This window comes from Diceros bicornis, chromosome 21 (genome assembly GCF_020826845.1).
Source record: "Diceros bicornis minor isolate mBicDic1 chromosome 21, mDicBic1.mat.cur, whole genome shotgun sequence".
Taxonomy (NCBI): Eukaryota; Metazoa; Chordata; class Mammalia; order Perissodactyla; family Rhinocerotidae; genus Diceros; species Diceros bicornis.
Genome location: NC_080760.1, coordinates 2,532,136 through 2,552,652, shown reverse-complemented (window position 1 = coordinate 2,552,652; position 20,517 = coordinate 2,532,136).

Below are 20,517 nucleotides of genomic sequence, written 5' to 3'. Positions count from 1 at the left end.
GAATAAAAGGATGTCTGTAATAAGAGCTTTAGGGAGAAAAATGCAAAAAGCTGATAGAACTGAGCCCAGATGTCTCTAAAATGACTAACATCGGAGCAGATGTGCATAGCTCAAGGAATATGGACTGTGAAGTTGGATGAAATAGAGAAAGAGAGATCAAATGGTTGAGGGAGCTGTGGGAGACAAACAGCCATGTGTCCCCACACTTGGGTTCACCCTCCCATCTGATCAGCATAGGAAGCTTACACTAATAGGAAACGTCCTGTAAGATTTCCATAGGAGCTGCCATGGCCCTAAGATCCTGAAGAGGAGGGGCAGTTAATGGGCCCTTTAAGAGGAGAACTCCAAAAGAAATTGGATCCCTCTCAGAACTGAACATGCCCCCAATCCAGATCAAGGAAGGTGTGAGCAAGCAAGAGGAGAGGATGGAGCAAGTGTGCATGGAGCTCACAGTGATGGTCAAGTGGATCTAGACCCCATTACCTTAGAGGTGTCCATGTGTGCTTTAGTAATCCTGGCCTCATAGGTATCCATCGATCCATCTATCCATCCATCCATCATGCATCCACCCATGATCCATCCATCCACCATTCATTCATCCATTCATCTATCCCTCATTCATCCATCCAACGGTAAACCACACATCCACCCACCCATCCATCCATCCATTCACCCATCCACTCACTATCCTTGCATCAACTACCCTTTCATCCAACCATTCATCATCCATCCATCCAGCATCCATCCGACCATTCATTTAATTGAGGAACATGGGATGAAAATTATAATGATTATGTGTCCAGACCTTCCTTTGTCCTGACACCGTTGAAGGCCTCAGGTCCTCTAACCATTACTATTGCCAAACCGTTTCCCCTGAAATCAAGTACAGTTTCATTCTGATGATGAGCACACATTGCATGATATTCCCCAGGTTTTGGGTGTTACCAACCACCAGGATCTGGTTTCCCAGCACCAGCTCCCACCTCACTCCTGGGTCTGCTGGGAATCACTTTCCTTGAGAGGCTAAGGACAACTCTCAGAACTGAATGAGACCAGTCTTTTCAGGGGTAGGGGAGAGGGAGGACCTAGACATGGGCATTTAAGAAGGAAAAGGCAAAGAGAGGGGAACTTGGGTCCTCAGGCCCGGGTGGACAAGACTGAGGCCGGCATGTTGACCAGCTCCGAGAGAGGGACAGTGGGCGTAGGGAGGCAAATGGGCAGACAGGGGGCAGGAACCTTGTACTGTACAGTTGGGGATGCCTGGAGCCCAGGCCTGAGTGTCAGGGATGTCCAGGTCACATAAGTACCAACAAGAGGCACAGAGGGCTCACAAAGAGGTGAGGCTGTGACGGTCCCTGTGGGAGGGTGGTGACTAGGGACTGGGTGGCACTTAGATATTTGCAGACCTCAAATATTGTTCCAACAGCACCATGGATTTTTGAAGTTGACAACACGTTTTGTAACAATGTGTTTGATTTTTAATGGCAACCCCAGCGCAGTAGTCTTGCAAAATATAAACACATAATAGGGACAACAGTCCTCACATTTATAGATGGGCTTATAATATGTAAAGTTTCTTCCAAAACATGACTTTAGCCTCTGAGGAAACTATGTCTTGGAAAAGCTACCTGACTTGCCTATAACTTCACCAGGAGTAAGGGGTTAGCAGGGACCCATTGTGGATGGAAATCTGTCCAAGGCCTCACTGAGTTCCCCTCTCCCATGCTGGGCAGGAAGATGTCCCGCTCTGCCTGGGAGACACCATCAAAGACACAAGAGAGCAAATTCTGGCCCAAGTCCACCTGGGGTTCTGAACAACAGGACTGAGACCCTAACCCAGTGCAGGTGGCTGACCTGGGACACACACGTGCCCACTGCCCAGCCCTCCCAGAGACTCTCAAATGACCTCCACAGGGTGGGTAGGAATAAACTGGGTCCCTCAGCTCACAGCACGAAGAGCAGACTCAGTCCAGCAGTCACAAGGGACAGCTGCAGGGCTGGGTGGGGGACCCTACACCTCCTCCCTGCTCACCTGTCTGGCCCTGGGCTGACCTGGAGACAGGATCCTGCCCCTCCCTCATCTTCATAAAGGCCCCTCATTTTGACTTGTAGGTGGTGATTAAATCATTTTTGGGGGGGATCCTGTGAATTTATGTTCTTAATTTTGCATAATTAGCCATCATTACTCTTGGGTTTGATTTCTTCTGAGAAAGCTTATCTGGAAGGGAGAATGTTATCAGAATGGGAAGCAGTACACCTCTGCATTAAGAGCTAGCAAGATAAAGCAATGGCTTCCTCGTATGTACCCCCTACTCCCATGGTCTTTGCTGCCCTAGCCCCAGGGATCCTGGACCAGCCCTGGTCACTCCAAGCTCCCCTGAGAGAGCTGGTCCTAGTCCAGGCTCCAGCTCCAGCCTTGGAGCTGATGTCGCCACCCCGCCCTTTCCTACCAGACCTCTTGAACTACAAGCAAAGTGTCCAGCCTGCTCTAAATGCCCCCACCAGGATGCCCATGGCTCCCATTGCAGCCCCCTCACCCCTTGCAGGCTGAATTGATCTCCTTTCCCTCAAATGTACCCTGGCTCCTGTGTTCTGTACTCCCATCAGTGCCCCCAGTGACCCTGGGAGACCACATTGACCTTCATGTCTGCTACCCATACCACCAGGTCTGCTGGCCCCACACACGCCCCTAATCCACCTCCTCCCTCTATTACTGCTGCTCTTCCCCCGTTCCAGACTTGTGAGTACTGGGGTGACTGCACTGACTGACACACCCTGAGTGGTCTCTGCTTTCCCTGCCCCTCGTTCCTACTCCATTCTGCTCCCAGAACTTTCTACCAAATGCAAATGGCATCATCTTGCTCCTGTGCATGTGTGGGTGCATTTGTGTGTTTGTGTGCATGTGGGTATGCCTGTGTACACATGTCTCTCTGTGCATATGTTTCTTTCTATTTGTATGCAGCATGTGTACACGTGCATATATGTCTTTTGTGTCCACACATATCCATGTGTATGTGCGTAGACGCATGTGTGCATGTGTGTTTTCTGTGTGCATATGCAGAGTTGTGTATGTGTCTCTGTGTGTGCATATTGTGCTGCATATGTGTCTGTGTGTGAGTGCATGTGTATGTGTGTGTGCCAGTGCATGGCAGGGGGAAGGCTCCAGAACATTCCCACTGCTACCAAGTTCTTGCTCCAAGGGGTGGGTGAATCCAACTTTACCAGGCCCCATAACCTTCTGTGAACCCTCTAGCCCCAACCATGCTGCACCCCTGCTGGGGTGCATCACGCATATGGGAACCACAAAGCTCAGGGCTCTCTTTTTTGAGACTTCTTCCAGCTGCTCCTGAGGAGGGTCAGCCACCCTGTTGTGTTCCCCTTTCATGGCTCCTCACACACCAATGACTCCATCAATGGCTGCTGTAGGCAGGAAGGTATATTTGCATTCTGTGTTCACTGCCCCACCCAGAGGCCCTTGGAATTGTTCATGTCAGAGAGACGGATCCTCACTGATTCTCTAACAACACTACATGCAATGCCCTTCCCATCCAGTCAAGGGCCAGAACCTCTGAATATGTTAGGTTTCAAGGCAAAGAGACATGAAAGTGCTCATGGATTAAGGGGCTGGTCAGCTCACCTTGAGATGGGAGACATCCTCGATTGTCCAGGTGGGCCCGGAGTAATCATATTTCTTACAAGTGGAAGAGGGAGTCAGGAAGGTCAGAGGAGAGAAGACGTGAGGACGGAGGCAGAGTCAGAGTGATGTGATGTGAGGAGGACTCTGCTGGACACTGCCGGCCTTGAAGTTGAAGGAAGAACCCAGGAGCTAAGGGATGCAGTGACCTCTAGAGGTTGGAAAACGTGAGAAAATGGATCCTCCCCAGAGCCTCCAGAGGGAACCTGCATGAATTAGAAAAACAACACTGGTCTGTTGAAATTGGTGATTTGAGCAGCACCACTTCAGCTGAGTCAAGAAGGCGTCCTGTTGTCCAGTAGACAAGGAGGCAGGGGTGGTCTGCACAGAAAAGGTACAGGAGGTGTGTCTATGTGAAGATACCTGGCCCAGCCCCTGCAGGACCACAGGCAGAAGTTGTTCTCCAGTCTTCAAGTGGGCGTTTCAATGGGTTGTGATTCAGCCTGAGGTGGAGAGCACTACCCCTGGGCATGAGATTGGCCTGTGTGAGTGTGTGTGTGTGTGTAAGATTCTTAGGACTGTTGTAACAAATCACCACAATGTTGGTGGTTTAAAATAACAGAAACATTCTCTCACGGTTCTGAGACCAGGTGTCTGAAATCAAGGTGTTGTCAGGGAGCTGTGTTAACACAGCGCAGATCCCAATGAGTGATACCTGTGGCCTCAGCCCCATGTCTGAAGGCCTAGGGTCGCCTACTGACTGGGCTCTTCCTAGGGTGGGGCTGGGGTGTCCCATGGCCCCCTGCTTGCTGCACATTCTCCAGGCCGATTGTCCAGACATTTGTGAATTCTGTGAACTACAGGATCATCTCCTTGTAGTATATTTCTGCTTAAATTAGCTAGAGTTTCCTCTGGTATTTGTAGTCAATTACCCTCATTGGTCCAGATGCTCATAAAGAAAAAATTCACCCCTGTGACCCTTGCACTTTGAGATCGATGGCAAAACTAGCTTTCCAGTGTCCTTGGACTGGGTCTGCCAGACAGTAGGACAATGAAACGTACAGCTTGTGAAGGGAAATAGAAAACTCCTGGAAGGTGCATTGAGAGCCTACAAAACTTGTGTGATCCAAAGAATTGCGACAGGGACTCAGACAAGTCCATGAATGAGCATGTTCATTGCAGCATTATTCACAATAGCCAAAGGGTGGGAACAACCCAACTGTCCACCAACGGAAGAATGGATAACCAAAGTGGTCTCTCCATGCAATGGAATATCATTTAGCCATAAAGAGGAATGAAGTTCTGACACACACTTATAACATGGATGAACCTTGACAACATCATGCTAGGTATTTTCATATTGTAGGATTCCGTTTATAAGAAATGTCCCAAGTCAGCAAATCCATAGAGATAGGGAGTAGATTAGTGTTTGTCAGGGGGTGGGGAAGGGAGGGAGGAGTGAGAAGTGACCGCTAATAGGCATGAGGAAGCTTTATAGGATGATGAAAGTATTCTGGATTAAGACAGTGGGTGGAGGAGGTGTGGCCGGGGGCTGTGCCTCTCAGAAGGGGCAGTGGAGGAGTTGAGTGGAGTTTCTGGACTTGATGTGGAGCCAAAGTGCAGTGATCAGTGACCTTAGCTGGCCTAGTGGCCTTTGCAACCCCCACCTATGGCTGGGACCTCTCAAGGCTGACCCCAGCAAGGTTAGGGTTGAGGTCAGCGAGCCCCCACAGGGCCAGCTTCTTGGCTGTGGGTCATTTCCTTCTGCTGAGTTGGATGGCAGGGCCTTTGAAGTGCTGGGCAGACTCAAACTGAGTTCCTCTGGGAGGAGACCAGCGTGACTCCTGCTCCAGATGGTTCTTCCCAACACTTTCATAACTAGACTTCAGTGGGCAGGCAGCTCTTATGTGCAGACCAGTTGCTCCTAGGCATAGTGATCATGAGTGGACATGCACCGCCCTCTTGACCAGCGTGTGAGCAGAAGGAAGTCTGGCATCACCCACCCGGGGAACGACTGAGATGAGGGGGTCTCAGGGTGAGTAGCATTGAGAAGGGACAGCTGAGGGGAGGCAATGACAGTCAGATTGGCCCCAGGACCAGCTGCAGCAGGTCGGGGCTGTGGTTTGACCACTGACCTCCCTCTTCTGTGTCCCCTCAGGAGGGACATTTCCTGGACCCGGAGAATCTGCTCCCCAAAGGTGAGCAGGGGCATTTACCTGCACACATGACACGGCAGATGGGCTGTGTTGTCCTCACAGAGCACCGCTCAGAGCCTCTTCACAAGAGAGCTCGCCACTGAGCTGCAAGACCAGCAGCTAGCTGAAAGCCACCAGTGGCAGTGCCCCAGGATGGAGCACATGGGGAGATTTGGGGAGGAGGGCGCTGGGCTGGGCTTTCCAATCTGCAGGCTCCTCCAGGGGCAACCATGGCTCCCACCTCCCTGCTGGGCCAGTGAGGCTCCTGGGAGGGTCTCCTGCCTCTTTGGGCTTCCTTCTCCTTCATATCAGGCATCAGCCCCCACACCCCTCTTGCTCTCCTACACAGCTCAGCACCCACTTCCCAAAGGACCCAACTGAGTAAGAAACCAAAAAAAGGCGCCAGGGGTAGAAAGGGAGAAATAGAAATGTTGTGTCTGCAGGAAAGATGAACTCTACATGGTCAAACCCCTTGGGGTCCCAGTGTCTCCATGATGAGCTCTCTGGATGTCATGTGTGTGCCTGGAAAAAAGGCTTTGCTGTATTGCATGTGTAGGGAGTAACTTGTTCTTGCAGACATAGCGTGAATGTTCCAGTATGGGAATGAAGAGTGCGGCCAAATGGGGCGGCCACAGAGCCCTCGGCCCCAGCATTTCAAAAGGCAAGCATATGCTTTGGTTCATACTTTTTGAAGCTGAGGGCCAAGTTGTCGCTGCTAGAAAAAGTCCCACCCCAAAAATAGAGAGTATGGGCGTTGACACCAAGTAGGTCAAGAAAGGATCGGATGCCCATAGACAGCACGTGCTAGCAGTGTGTCCTGCCCAGCCAGCAGGCTCAGAGCCCCACATCTTGGCATCTGGGTCCTCAGCCACTGGCAGCAAGTCTGGTATTTCTCAGGCCTGGCACTCGATCAAGGCCCTGCAAAGATGAGACCCTCAGATATGGAAACCCGTGAACACAATTCCTACAGGGTTATTTTGTCATATTGTTTTAATAATGCGGCACATTAGCACCAAAAGTCTGTCTTATTTAAGGACATTTGGGGACATATATTCTAAAGACTCAATCCATTCCTGAGAACTCCACCCTCTACTTTTCCACGCCTCTTGAGTGATGCCTGCGATGGGTCTAAAGTATTCCTTAGCATCCTTTTCATCATTGCCCCTCTGGCACCTGCCACAGGCAGACACTCCAGAGACGCAGTTGCACTGAATCCAGCCCAGCATCTCGTCTGGGGTGGGGAAAGACAACAGCAATCAGAAGAATAATAATAAGTGAGCATCGGCACATACTATGTCTCCCTGAGTCCCCCTATCCAGGAGGCACTGGGCCCATGGTCACATAGCTGGTCGGACCCATCTGACACCTAAGGCCCCAGCCTTGGCCCCTGCTCCCTGGGACTTCAGAGAGCCCAGAGCTGAATGGGAGTGAATGGGGTCACAGGAAGTGTGCTCTGGTGTTGCTCACACCGGCTAACCCAGCAATAGCTGTCATGCATCTCCAACATCCCCTCTCCTCTCAGGACTCCTTCACCGTCCATTTGGTCTCAGTTGTAAAGATGAAATGTGTCTAGTCAGGAGCAATGAATGACAGATGGAAGATGTTATTTTCCCCCCCAAAACATCCTCTGTTCTTTTGGAATCCCTGCAGTGCAACTTGGACCAGCAGGTTTGGGGAGCAGGTAAGCACCCTACTGGTTGCTGGTCTCCTCTTCCATCAGGCCGAGTGGAGGTGTTGGGGACAGGCTGGACAACACCTGGTGTGGGCTAGGGACTCTGACACCCACTGGGGCCTAGGAGCACCCTCCTTCACCGTGCATCCACACAGACCAAGGCAAGGAACTGCCCTTGAGGATGGTGTCCAAGTCTTCATGGCTGGTTTCTCCTAAATTTTAAATGGCTCCAGGGGCTCAAATCTTCCCCCGGTGGCCCTCCCATGCCAGGGTGCAGGGTTTTCCAGTCTGATGTCTACAGCCTGCAGGGCTGCGTTTGGGCTCTGGATGGTCACCTGGATCCCACAGCAGCAAGTAAATCTCAGAAGGAGGTGAGGAGCTGTAAGAACCAAGGCTTATTTTTGTTCTGACATGTTAATTTTGTAAACGTGTATGAGCTGTGCATTAGACACCAGCTTTTAGTCACTCTCATCTGATCTTTCCACGTTTTTCTCCCCTCCAGATAACTCTTGTGTTGTCAAGCTACCAGACCATAGTAGTGTGTTTCCTTCTTCCAGGAGAGATTCCTCTGCTGTGGGGTCCCACATTGCCTATGGGTTCAGAAGTCCAAAAGAGAGATTGTTTTTTGAGTGAGTTGTCAGTGTCTCTGCATTATGCCTCTGTCTTCCCTGGGTGAGGTTGAGCTGAGGCATGTGGAGCATCCCTGGGGCTCAAAGTTCACAGAGACTGGTACCCGACACCTGTCCCAAGGCTCTAAAGGCAGAGACTGGCCAACTCCCAGGTCCTCAGGGCCACAGCGAGCTGTGTGAGGCTGTGCATGCTTCCCAGGCACCAGGCGTGAATGCTGGGAGGAGGCCCAGGCTGAGCTGTCTTCAGGGGGACTCTGCCTATGATGAGAGTGGACCTCAGAGGCCAGGCCTGAAGGGCTGTCACAAGCTGTCAGCTCAGAGCACCATCACCTCTGTCCGGGGCTTGAGGACAGAGACCATCAGCTGGGGGGAGGTCTGAAGACCCACAAAAGCACTTCCTTAGAAATGGGGTAAGCATTTGGACCTCCACTGAGCCCAGTGGACACCCAAAAGAAGAGTCAAGAAGGATTTTGCTTCTCTCTAGCCTTTCCTCTGTGGCCTGTGTTGGCCCCACAGGCTCATTTGGAAACCTGGTACGCGTGGGTGAGGGACAAGTACAGCAGCTGCAGCAGCACTGGTCTTTCCTTCTGTCCTGCTCCCTGCCCAGCTCCTGCCTCTCTGGTAACAGGACTAATGGGGACAGACTCTGTTCTTCTGCTCCCTGGTGTGGGCATCGGACTGGAATCATGTTTTAAACCTGTTACTTTCCCAGTAAATGACCAGGTTAAGTATCTGAAGAGGTTGGAAGGGACTAACGGCCAGACATAGTTGGGTATGAGCTTAGACTTCTTCCTCTCTTCCTCCTGCAAAACTCACATTGGTGGTCCCCAGGCTCACTGGCAGAGCCCAGGCAGGAGTCTCTGCAGGCTGGGGTGGGTGTCCACTACTCGCTCAAGGAGAAGGGTGGAAACCAGGTTGGCATCCAGGCAGGGTGAGCCACCAGCCAGATAGCCACCATGGACAGGCTGCTTAGAGCTAATGCCCCAATGTACGTGATCATAGAGCAGGGCGCCCTTGAAGACTCCAGGGAGGCAAGGCCAGTGTTCGCTTCTCATTGAGCTTCAGGTGCTGAGAAAGACAGGCGGATGGCACCCACAGACGCAGATGTGGCAAGAAAAATGAAGAGTCGAGAGCCAGGCAGGGCAGGGCACACTCAGAACTGCAGGACAAATTCCCTTTGATGCTACTACATGCAAAACAACATGTATCAGTTTCTCTGAGACTAAAACAAGCGAAATCAGATGTTCTGTGCTGCTGCGGCTCCAAAGACTCTCTGAGGCACCACATGTGAAATGTGGCCTACAAAAGGCTGCTGCTAGCCTTTTGTAGGCCTCTCCAACCAAAAGTGAACTCGGGTCACCCATCATCATAGCTGCCATCCTGGGTGCTTGAGCCCAGCTGGGGGACTGTGGGGAGAGGGAGGCACCCCAGAAGGAGGAAAGAAGGAAATAACTCCACCCTAAATCTTGCAGTTCTGCCCAGAAACCAGTGCTGAAGTGATATTTGCCATGACCGGCTTGCACGTGCAGCCTCCACCCTCATGCCACACACACTCTGGGAAAAGAGGGGGTGTGCATTAGGAAGATCCCTTCTACTTGTTCTAAAACTGATCAAATCTCTGAAATCACTTAGTGAAGACTAACTAACTGCTCTAAGATTTCTGATGGATTTTTCTTTATAGTTTCAATCTCTTTTGTGAAAAAATTCCTGATTTCATTGAATTGTCTGTTTTCTTATATTTCATTGAGCTTTTTTATGATAGCTATTTTGAATTCTCTGTCATTAAGGTTATACATTTCTGTGCTTTCAGGGTTGATTTCTGGGTGCTTGTCGTTTTCCTTTTGGTCTGGAGATTTAATATATTTCTTGGAAATCTTTTCATGTCAGTACATGTGGATCTACCTTATTGTTTCTAATTGCTCTATAATATTCCACAGCATAGAATTACTATAATAGTTTTAGTGTAAAACTGTCATAGAAATAGTGATATTTTTGAAATTTAATTTTTTTAATAATATTTTCTTTTTTTTAATAACGTTTGAGTGTGGTTTTTTTGGTTTGTTTCCTGGAAGTTGGAATTTTCTTTTTCTTTCTGTGTTATGGTTGGTTTCAAGGAGGAACATGAAGCTTCTTTGGTCATCTTCAGCCAGGTGTCTTCATTTATTTACTCGTATCTTTGCATAATCTAATTGCAAAGAAATTATGTTGTATTTGGCAGCATTTGGGAACTGTTTTATTGAAGAGATTATGAAATGTAGATTGATTTGTACTATTGTAAGCAGTCACTTGTATGACTGTTTTTGGAAATTATTTGTTTTGTTTTGTTTTTTTATGAGGATGATCAGCTGTGAGCTAACATCCATGCTAATCCTCCTCTTTTTGCTGAGGAAGACTGGCCCTGAGCTAACATCCATGCCCATCTTCCTCCACTTTATGTGGGACGCTGCCACAGCACGGCCTCAGAAGTGGTGCCTCAGTGTACATCCGGGATCCGAACCCAGGCCGCCAGCAGCGCAGCGCACGCACTTAACCACTATGCTGCGGTGCCGGCCCTGGGATAGTCTTCACTGTACACGTACTTGTGCATTGAGACTTTCGAACTTTAAAATTATACCACTTTTGATTGTTACTGTGTCTTTTCAAACAGAAACATCAATTTTAAGCAGTTTCTATGAGAAAGGAAGCAGATACCATCTCTACTGGGACTAAGCACTGGTAACATTTGATTTAAGTTGCATGAGAAGTTGATGATTGTATCTAAAGTACCATTGTTGCTACTAATATTATTACTAGTATACTTACAACTCTGATAACGATACTAGTAGTATAGTAACAAAAATATTTGTTAAGTATTTATGTGCCAAGCACTTAGCATAGTGGTATCTCATATATCTAAATAGGCATTTTTACAATATCATCATTTACTTTCTCATTATTGATATTACACAATAATAGTCATGAATAGTCAAACCATGGTATAAGCAAAAGGTTAAAAACAAGCATTAGATTTACAAAAAGGAAGCTTTCCCATTCCTTTGGGGCTTCCTTAACCCTTCTTGAAGGAAGACAAATGCATCCTCTTGTGGGTATCACCAGTACTGCTTCGACTGGCTGACATAATTAGCTGTGTGGCTTTGGGATATTAATAAATGTCTTTCAGCCTGTTTCCTTACAGTAGAATGGAGACAATATTGCTTACCTTGTAGGAATGTTAGGGTGAAATGAGAAAATATACATAAAGTGCCTGAGAACTTTTAGGTATTTAAAGTGAGCAACTTGAATTTTACCCATGTATAGCAATGATTGTCAACTGGGTTGGAGGAGAGGACATGTTCTCCTATAGAAACCTATCAGAATTTCTTTTTTTTAAATTTTTTTGGTGAGGAAGATCGGCCATGAGCTAACATCCTTTGCCAACCTTCCTCTCTTTTTTTTGCTTGAGGAAAATTGGCCCTGAGCTAACATCTGTGCCCATCTTCCTCTATTTTGTATGTGGAATGCTGCCACAGCATGGCTTGATGAATGGTGTGTGGATCTGTGCCCGGGATCCGAACCTGCAAACCTGGGGCCACTGCAGCAGAGCATGCAAATCACTACACCACTAGTAATCAGAATTTCTGAGTGAGTCCTTTTTAAAATCATATATGATCTCCCCCAAATGGACATTCTTTTCTCCTCTTTTTCTTTCCTCCCCCTCTCAACTCTTGAACTATGGCTATGTCAAACAACTTTTCCTGATGAAAGACTTTTATGTTGGGATAGAGTGGAAGAAAGCTTGAGAACTTTTGATAAAAGTAGTAGTTTCCAACTTCCCTGTATCAGATCACTTGGGGATTTTTATCTAAGCAGATTCCCTGGCTGAACTACCTAACAGAAATTCTCAAACTGTAGTATGCATGCACAAGAAGTGCAACTTCCTTTGGATTGCTGAGAGTGAAAGGGAGAAGGGAGGGGGAGAGAGGAGAGAGATGAGTTTTGTCTTTAAGAATGAAGAATCCAGTTGACTTTCTGTAAATTTTTAAGGGTCGCATTCTGCTTTACTATGTCTCCTTGTAACTAACTACTCACATTTATGCATTGTGAAAGATTGGATCTGTGAAGAAAAAATCACAGGGACTGACGCCCTGTTAAGGGAAATGCTCCTGACTAATAATGCCAAAAACCACTCTCCTAAACAACTCCAAGAAGGTATAGTAGATTGATACTCCTTTTTCCCCTTTAGTAGTGCAAAGAGATGTTAGGCTCATTGAAATCTTAAAATCATGCAGAATTTCCCTGGGGATATAATAATGTTTTCGTGAATATAATTTTAATAATTCTCTTTGAGTTTAAGGAGTTTTAACCATTTATTTCTGATATGCTTGTATCTGTTACCTCATAGGTCCTACGTTATATCACTGAACAGGTTGTGTGAAAGGTCGATAGAAAGAAGTCAGAAATAAGTGCCATGGAATAGAGCAACGGACTTGCGGTTACTGGATAGCGTTCTAGATCACCACTGTCAAATAGAAATAAGACGCAAGACACACATATAATTTTAACATATAATTTGAAACTTTCTATAGCCACATTAAAGTAAAAAGAAAGGCAAAATTAATTTTAATAATTGTTTCATTTAACCCAATATATCTAATATATTATTTCATCAGGTGCTCGATATAAACAACGATTAATGAGATATTTTACTGTTGTTCCATACTAAGTCTTAGGAATCCAGTGTATATTTTATACTTACTGCACATCTCATTTTGGACTAGCTACATTTCAAGTGCTCAACAGCCAGATGTGGTTAGTGTCTGTTCTATTGAAGAGCACAGGATTGATATTATTGAATAACAGCAATCTGCTGAGTGCTTATAACCTATAAAGGGGGCCACCTTTATAGGTATCAACAAACTCCCATCTTTCAAATGAATGTGACTACCAAAGGCAATACTTGTGTATATTTTCATATTTCAATCAATTTTTAAAATCTTTCTGAATCACCAAGGAAATGAACCTTGTCTTTGGGTCACTAATGTGATTTCTTAAATGAGATATGTTTTGTTCTTTGTGAAATAACTACACCTAAATGAATTTTTCTTAAGGTCCTTATTTTAAGTATGACCAAAACTATGGCTAGGATTGAAAGTTTTACGTTTAGAGCAACGTTGTTTTCTTGATTTGTTTGGCCTGTAGTCTGATAGAGCAATGTTACTTCTTATTTGCTAAGCTGTATAGAATTTAGATTATGACTGCTAAGTTTCCCCTTTAGCATTTTCAGCTGTCCCAGTAAGACATATGGAAACGATACAGATTCTAGAACGCTTGACTCTACTCTCTGCCAGTGAACTTATACCATAGGCAGAAGTATTAACATCCAATATGAGCCAGCTATTGAATTCAGGGGTTCTGTGGAGAATGCTTCAAACAGTCAATAAACTATGGATGGTTCTTAATACTGTGATGCCTAGAAGGTAATTTCAGTGTATTGTTACACGTAATAGATAAGTGTATAGCAGTGATTATATACAGTAACCTAAACTTAATGGTTGAAAAAAATTGTTGAGTGTTTAACAATATAAATCCCCTCTGAAGACTACTAATTAAAGAGTCATTATAACTTTCAGAAAAAGCATAAATTTGATCTTAAGAAACAGAGAGAAACTATAAAGTATTTCCAACTTGAGAAACTTCCTTAAAAGTGAGTTCTCCTCTATAGGCATCTGTCATTTGTGGCTAATTGTGATTTAAATCACTGTGTGTCTTGCATCATTGTGGTGGCTCCAAATTTTGCTGCACATTAAAATCACCTGGACAGCTGTTAAAACTCTTGTTCCCCAATTGTAACCCATGCCAATTAAATCAGAATGTCTGCGGTTGGGAGTCAAGCATTAGTATTTTCTTTTTTTAAGATTCCCCAGTTGATTCCATTATGCAGCAATGTTTAGAGAACACTTGATTAATTATTTCTTTAGTCAAATGGGTCTCTGCTGGTCCATAGATTGTATCAGAAACACCTGGTCAGCTCTGAAAACCAGGATACTGGGCTGGCCTTCCCTGAGATATCAGATGCTTAATGTTCAATCAAGTAAGTTCGATGTGAAAAATAAAAGCATACACTTAAAAAATACTGTAAGAATTTTCATATTTTTAAACAAGGCTGTTTTGTAGTCTTCTAAGATTAAATACAGCGGTTCTGTGTTTTTTTGTTTTGTTTTATTTTAAACTGAGGCTTTGGAATATTTTATGTGAGTAGGAAACCTCTAGGAGTTCAAAAAAGGTTGAAATAAATGGTTTCTAACTAAATGCAGCGCACATTCTTGGATCAGTTTTCAAAGGCTGATCAAAACCTGCTGTGTTTAAATAACAACATGCTGTTTTTCATCACATCCGTTGATGATGTAAACAAAATGTGTAACTATATTAGTAAATGTTAATATTCATGTATTTTAAGTTAAGGTTACAAAATTTGTCACAATGTGATTTTTTTATTCCAGTGAAAACAGATGTGTGCAGCTATTTTGAATATTGGTTTATAAACATGCATATTCTTTATCAAATGAACTTGTAGTTTATTTATGTTTTCTTTCACTACTGTTCACCTGAAAGGAACAGTTCAAGGGACTGGAATCCAGGACTGTCTGGCTCCAGAGCCTACGTGTATCCACTTCTGTTAACGCCACACACGTCAAATGGCCATACAAGGCTAGAGTCGGTTGGGAGCCTTAGGAATTGAGTGGAGGAAAATCGAAAATCGTAGTAGTTTCCCTGGAGCAGTTACTTAAAGGATTTGATATTTAAAAAAATTGTAAAAGCAGAATAAAAATTTGAAGATATTTTTAAGTATTGATAAATTATCCTTCATTCCACTGTTTTAACAGTAAGTTACATTTTTTATACTTTCCCTCCATCTTTGCTTATGCATATATATTTTCACATAATGGAATTCATAATACCCAGTAGGGAGTCTGCTTTCTTTCATTTAAATTTATATGAAATCTTTTTTGCAAGTTGTTTACTTTTGATAATTATTTTATTGGCTTCCTAATGATCAAACTGATGTATCATAACCGTATAGGGTGCTATTACTAGACCGGGAGGTTGATGACTTTTTTCAGGATTACAATAGGCAATGTTATCAATTTAGGTATTTTTACTTTTTCTTTCTTTTGGATTACTCTTTTAGGATGAATTTTTGAGCCTGAGATTACTAAATTAAAAGGTAGAATTTATTTTTAGCGCTGTACATTTTGCAATTGGGGAAGATGCAGTAAAACTGAAAGGGAAGCAAACAAATCCACTCTCCTCCCGCTGCTCCGCCTGCATAAAACATCTCCCCAAACTAGTTGCTCAAACTTGAGAAACTGTCTCACGTTTTACTTTTTTGAGACACTAGTATCGGAGCCAAGCTTAGGCTATTCAGAAATTGACAAAATCACACTTTGGAGAGATCACGATTAACTCCCTACCTTTGAGGAAACTGAAGTGTACTTCGTGGCAAAGAATAATAACCCGGTTTTAGGAGGGACAGAAGGCGGATGAGCCTTGATGGAGCAGAAGTGACCGGGGCGGGAGCACTCTAGAGCGTTGCTCTGGTTGAAGTCGCTATCCGGGGAAGCCTGGAACATCCTGAGGGTCTGCGGCCACTCGTCAACCAGCCTTGTCGCCTGGCCGGGCTCAGGCTTCTGGCAGTTCCCGCCTCCGTCTGTGCGACACCCGGGCCGACGTGAAGTTCGGAAACGTGAGCTGAGCGGCACTGACGGGCGCTCTGGGAAGAACTCGGCAAGGTTTTCCTTTCGCTTGGTCTACAGACCTGAAGAATGAGACTGCGAGTTTTCAAGGAAACGGATACATGGGTTAAGTCGCCGGTTTCAAAATCTCAAAATGGAGAAGACTTTTCCTTTAAACGCTGCGCTCTGCTCCCATCCTTCGCTGTTCAAGCGTTCGCCTCCGGGCCACGAAATACTTTGCGTTGGTTTTCATTGCGGAGGCTTCTCTCGGGGGCCAGCGTTCTCGCCCCCTAACCTCATGCCGGGACTGGTTTCTTGGTTTCTGCTCTGGCGGGTGATTGGGTGCTGGGAGTCGAGGGGGCGGGAGGCAGGAATTCGTCCGCAAGAGCGCTTGCGCGCGGCCTGGAGAGAGCGGAGGAAGGAGCGGGTGAGGCGCCGGAGTCCCCACTCGGCCAGGGTGAGGAGGCGAGAGGTTTGGGGCTTCTCCTCTCTGCCAGGCTCCGCAGTGTGTGCTCGCAGATACCATTTCCTTTTCTCCCGGGACTCGGAGCCCAGGCAGCGCTGCCTCGGTTTTCCTCAGAACAGGCCAGCCTGTCTCTCCTGGGGTGGCGCGCAGCCTGCCCGAAGAGAGCCTTCTGCTCTCGCCTGACCGCCATGCGGGCAGTCGGGGTGACCGCGTCCACGGGCCTCGGGGTTCTGAACACGCGGAGGCCAGAGGGATCCTGCCCTGAACCCCGAGGAGAGGCCCCGGGCCCCCTTGAACATCCGCTGACTCGTGGCAGCGGGGACGATGGCGGGAGGCGGATCGGGGCTCGTCCTTTATCCCCTGGGGGGTTGTGGTGAATGCAGGCGGGATGGATTCCTAGGCTGTATCTGAGGAACTAGCCGGCGTTGCGTTATTGGCTGGGGTGAAGGGGTTAGAGACCACCAAATCTCTACTCAAGAGTTGCACAGATAGAATCACAGAATAGTAGAACTGGGAAATGCCTCAGAATAGTGGTTCTTAGCTTGTTTTGGAACACATAGGCTAGGGGTCAGGGTATAATTGGCTTCATAAGCTGTTGAATTACTCTTTTAACCATCCCTCCATCCCCAGGTCGAATTTGCCGTTTTTTTCCACTATTGCAAGGAAGTCCTCAGTTGATAACAGTGCATATCAGTCTCCCCTCTGTTTTCAGTTATTTTATTAGGATATAGTTCTGGGAATGAGAAATCCACGGACTTTCTCTTCAGAGAAACGCAGTCATGTACCAAGACTTCTGCATGCAATAGCAAGAGAGCACAGTCTCTGACTTCTGTCTCTGGATCCTAGATTAAGCATAGGTGGTTTAGAAGAGGTGGGGATTAATGTAGATCACCTCCTCTGTGTCAAATACTGGAGTTTAGGCACGTTCTATCCATTAACTTACTTAATTCTTAACTCAATGCCTGGCTAATTTTCGTCAAAACTCTATCGGGTAGATAATCTTATCTCCATTGCACAGATGAAGAAACAGACTGAGGTTCAGTGATTCACACAGTGGGACTCACACTTAGGCTTGCTTTACTCCAAAGCCCATCTTCTTTTCATTATACCCTTCTGACCTTTAAATCAGAATTATCAAGCACCTACTGTGTGCCAAGGCATTTTCTCCCTTACAACAGTTTTTCAATTAGGGATTATTACAGATGAGGATCTTAGTCTAGAGAAGTGAAGACATGATCAAGGAAACACATCTGAGTTGTGGGAACCTGATCTAGAACTCGTACTTCTACCTCCTGGTCCACAGCTTTGGCAGAGTAGGGATACAAATCCGGATTTGTCAGATTCCGAGACATGTTCTCAACCACTGTGATGGTTAAGACTAGGAAATTCTTTTACTTGCATTTGTTTTGTTGATACATTTAGGAATCCCCTTTTTATTTCTAGACTTCTGTCCTAGTCTAGTTGGGTATCTGGTTTTCTTTGAATGGCATTGTTTCAGTCTTGATTTTCATTTCTGCTGCAGTTAGGAATCTAAGTAAACAGGAAAGCATGACTCTTCAATATGGTCTGAATGTACAGTTGGTGGGGTGAAGATGAACTTTCCTTGTAAAGCTTGTCCATCATAGCTTGCTATAATGAATTCTGCAAGTATTTTTCAGCAGTTAAGTCTTCATTAAGATAAAGATGCCGATAATTCATAACGTATACTGAATCTGTGACTACATTCATTTTCTCAGATAGTAAATGGATTGAAAATATTTGCTGGGTTCATGGAAGAACATGTAACCTTTCAAAAAATAATCCTAATCGCTATGAACTGTATATGGTTAGGAGGCAAAGGAGAGTATTCTGAAAACTATTCTCAGCTCATTTGGCACTTCTATTTACTTTACGGAATTACTACCTTCTACAAAGTATTTACTGTCTTTTACACAGAATACTATATTTCTCACCATATTTTTTGAGATGTTTCAATCATATAGAAAATTAATAGACCAATGGGTAAGCCAACTTTCCAGAGTTGTTCAATCTTAATATTTTGCCATATTTACTTTATACTTTCTTTGCAAGTAACATTACTAGTATGCTGAATTTATTCTTTTTCTTTCCTAGACGTGTTGTTATACTTTTGTTACATATGTATGTATCCGTAAACAATATAGAGCATTACTTTACCTGTTTTTAAACTTTGTACAATGATATGATACTGTACCCATATTTGTTCAGAAGTGTTTTTAGTTGCTTAACATTATTTTTAAGAAGTAGCCTTATTGATTGTTCATCTATTTTAATTGCTGTGTAGTATTCCATTGTATGAATATACCAGAATTTTTTTATCCATTTTCCTTTTGACAGACATTTAAGTTGTTTACATTCTTTTGCAATTCTAAACAATGCTACTATGAACTTTCTTATGCATGTTTCCTTATGTTCCTGTGGGAAAGCTTTTGGACATATACATAGGACTGGACTTCCTGGTGTTGGGTATCTTCAACTTTGCTAGAAATTGTTAATATCTGTCCAAAGTGGTTGTAGCGATTTACACTCCCCCTAGCAGTATCCTCCATTAAGTTTTCATCCAAGATATTAGTGTACTCTAGTTTTAAAGAAATGACGGTGCTTGCATCATTAAGGCACAAATTGCTTTGTTCATTTCTTTTATGCCTATATGCTTTTAAGTCCAACATAATTTTAGGGAGAAAGATAAAGGAATAAGGTCTAGATTGAACTAAATACTAATTCTCCCTTCTGCTATTGCTATGTTCCCTCAAGTACAACCTTACTTCTTGTTGTGTTTGTACTTGTGATGGAGACAGACCCTAATGAAGTAAATTGTTTACTGATTTTTTTTATTGTTTTTGTGTCAATAGATTGTCCGAGGATTAAAAAGTAAGCAGCATTGTTTGTTGGAGAGCCCTACAGAAAGTGGGAAAAGCTTAGTCTTACTTTGTGCTGCTTTAGCGTGGCAACAGTCTCTTCTTCGTGGTAAGTATTTGGTTGATATATTCAGCTTGATTATTGGGACTTGAAAAAAATATAATAAAGTACTTTTTATCCAGAATGATTCATTTAAAGAAATAGCAGTAACTAAGAATATACTTTTGGTCTTTCTTTTAATCCTCCCTGCTTGATATTTTAATGTCTCAATATAAACGAATACTCAAGTGGTTGTGCCTTTGTTACATTATTAATCTTTGACTATTAACTATAAAACTCTTGGAAGAAACCGACCCTCCTTTATGTGAACTTGGAGACAGAGGCCAAGGTGAAGCCTTGGTGCCCCTCCACACTAGTGAGCTGCAGAAGTGCTGCAGAGTCCTGTGAATCTTTGGCGCCCCTCCTGGCTCCCTCCCGAGTTGGCATTGCCTGCACAGAGGAGCCCAGCTCCTTACAACGTCATGCTGACGTCACTCATCCAGGCCTGTTTTGAGTGGTGGTCTGTGCTACCTGTCACCCCTTCTTGTTATTCTTCCATCTCTAAGTTTGTGCCTTAGGTTCATGTGACACCAGCCCACAGAGGTAATAGATATTATGTCATATACACTGGGCGACATCTCTAGGAAGTAGATTCTAGCCTGATCCCCATGGTGCAGGTTTAGAGACTGGGGAGGACCTGAGAGGTACAGGGACTTTCTCAGGATGAAGAACTGGTAAGAAAAAGGAGGTCTGCATTCATCTCTGTCTCCTCAAAGCTAGGACCCGACTTAGGGTTCCAGGGAGCTGTGGCTAGGGCTGTGTAGGCTCCTTGTGTACAGCTCAGGAGATGACATGGGGGAGGAGGGTTAGCAGCCAGGGCACAGGGGGCAGCTCTGGACAAGTCTGATTGAGAGAAGGGGCCTAGGTAAAGGAGTCTTGAAAAAAGACCTCACTTCCTTGGGCATAGACCTCAAAAGATCTTAGAACTCTGGTAACCAGGCACCCACAGCCCCCCATCCAGCTCACTTGACTGGAGACAGTCAACAGGAAAAAATATTTTGTTGTTGTATCCCAACTTTTGGAGGATCTAGGCACAAAAAAACCCAGAAAGAGAAACTTTTTGGTCGTTGCTGACGTTGGCTCAGCCCTCATCCCCGACGCCTCTGGGTGTCTGGCAGGAGGCAGTGAAGGGTAACACGGGGCAGCCCAGGAAAGGCTAGTGCAGGCCAGGTCACAACTGTGACCCCTCCTGATCAGCCCCACACCCCTTGTCCCTCATCTTGTGTGTGTGTG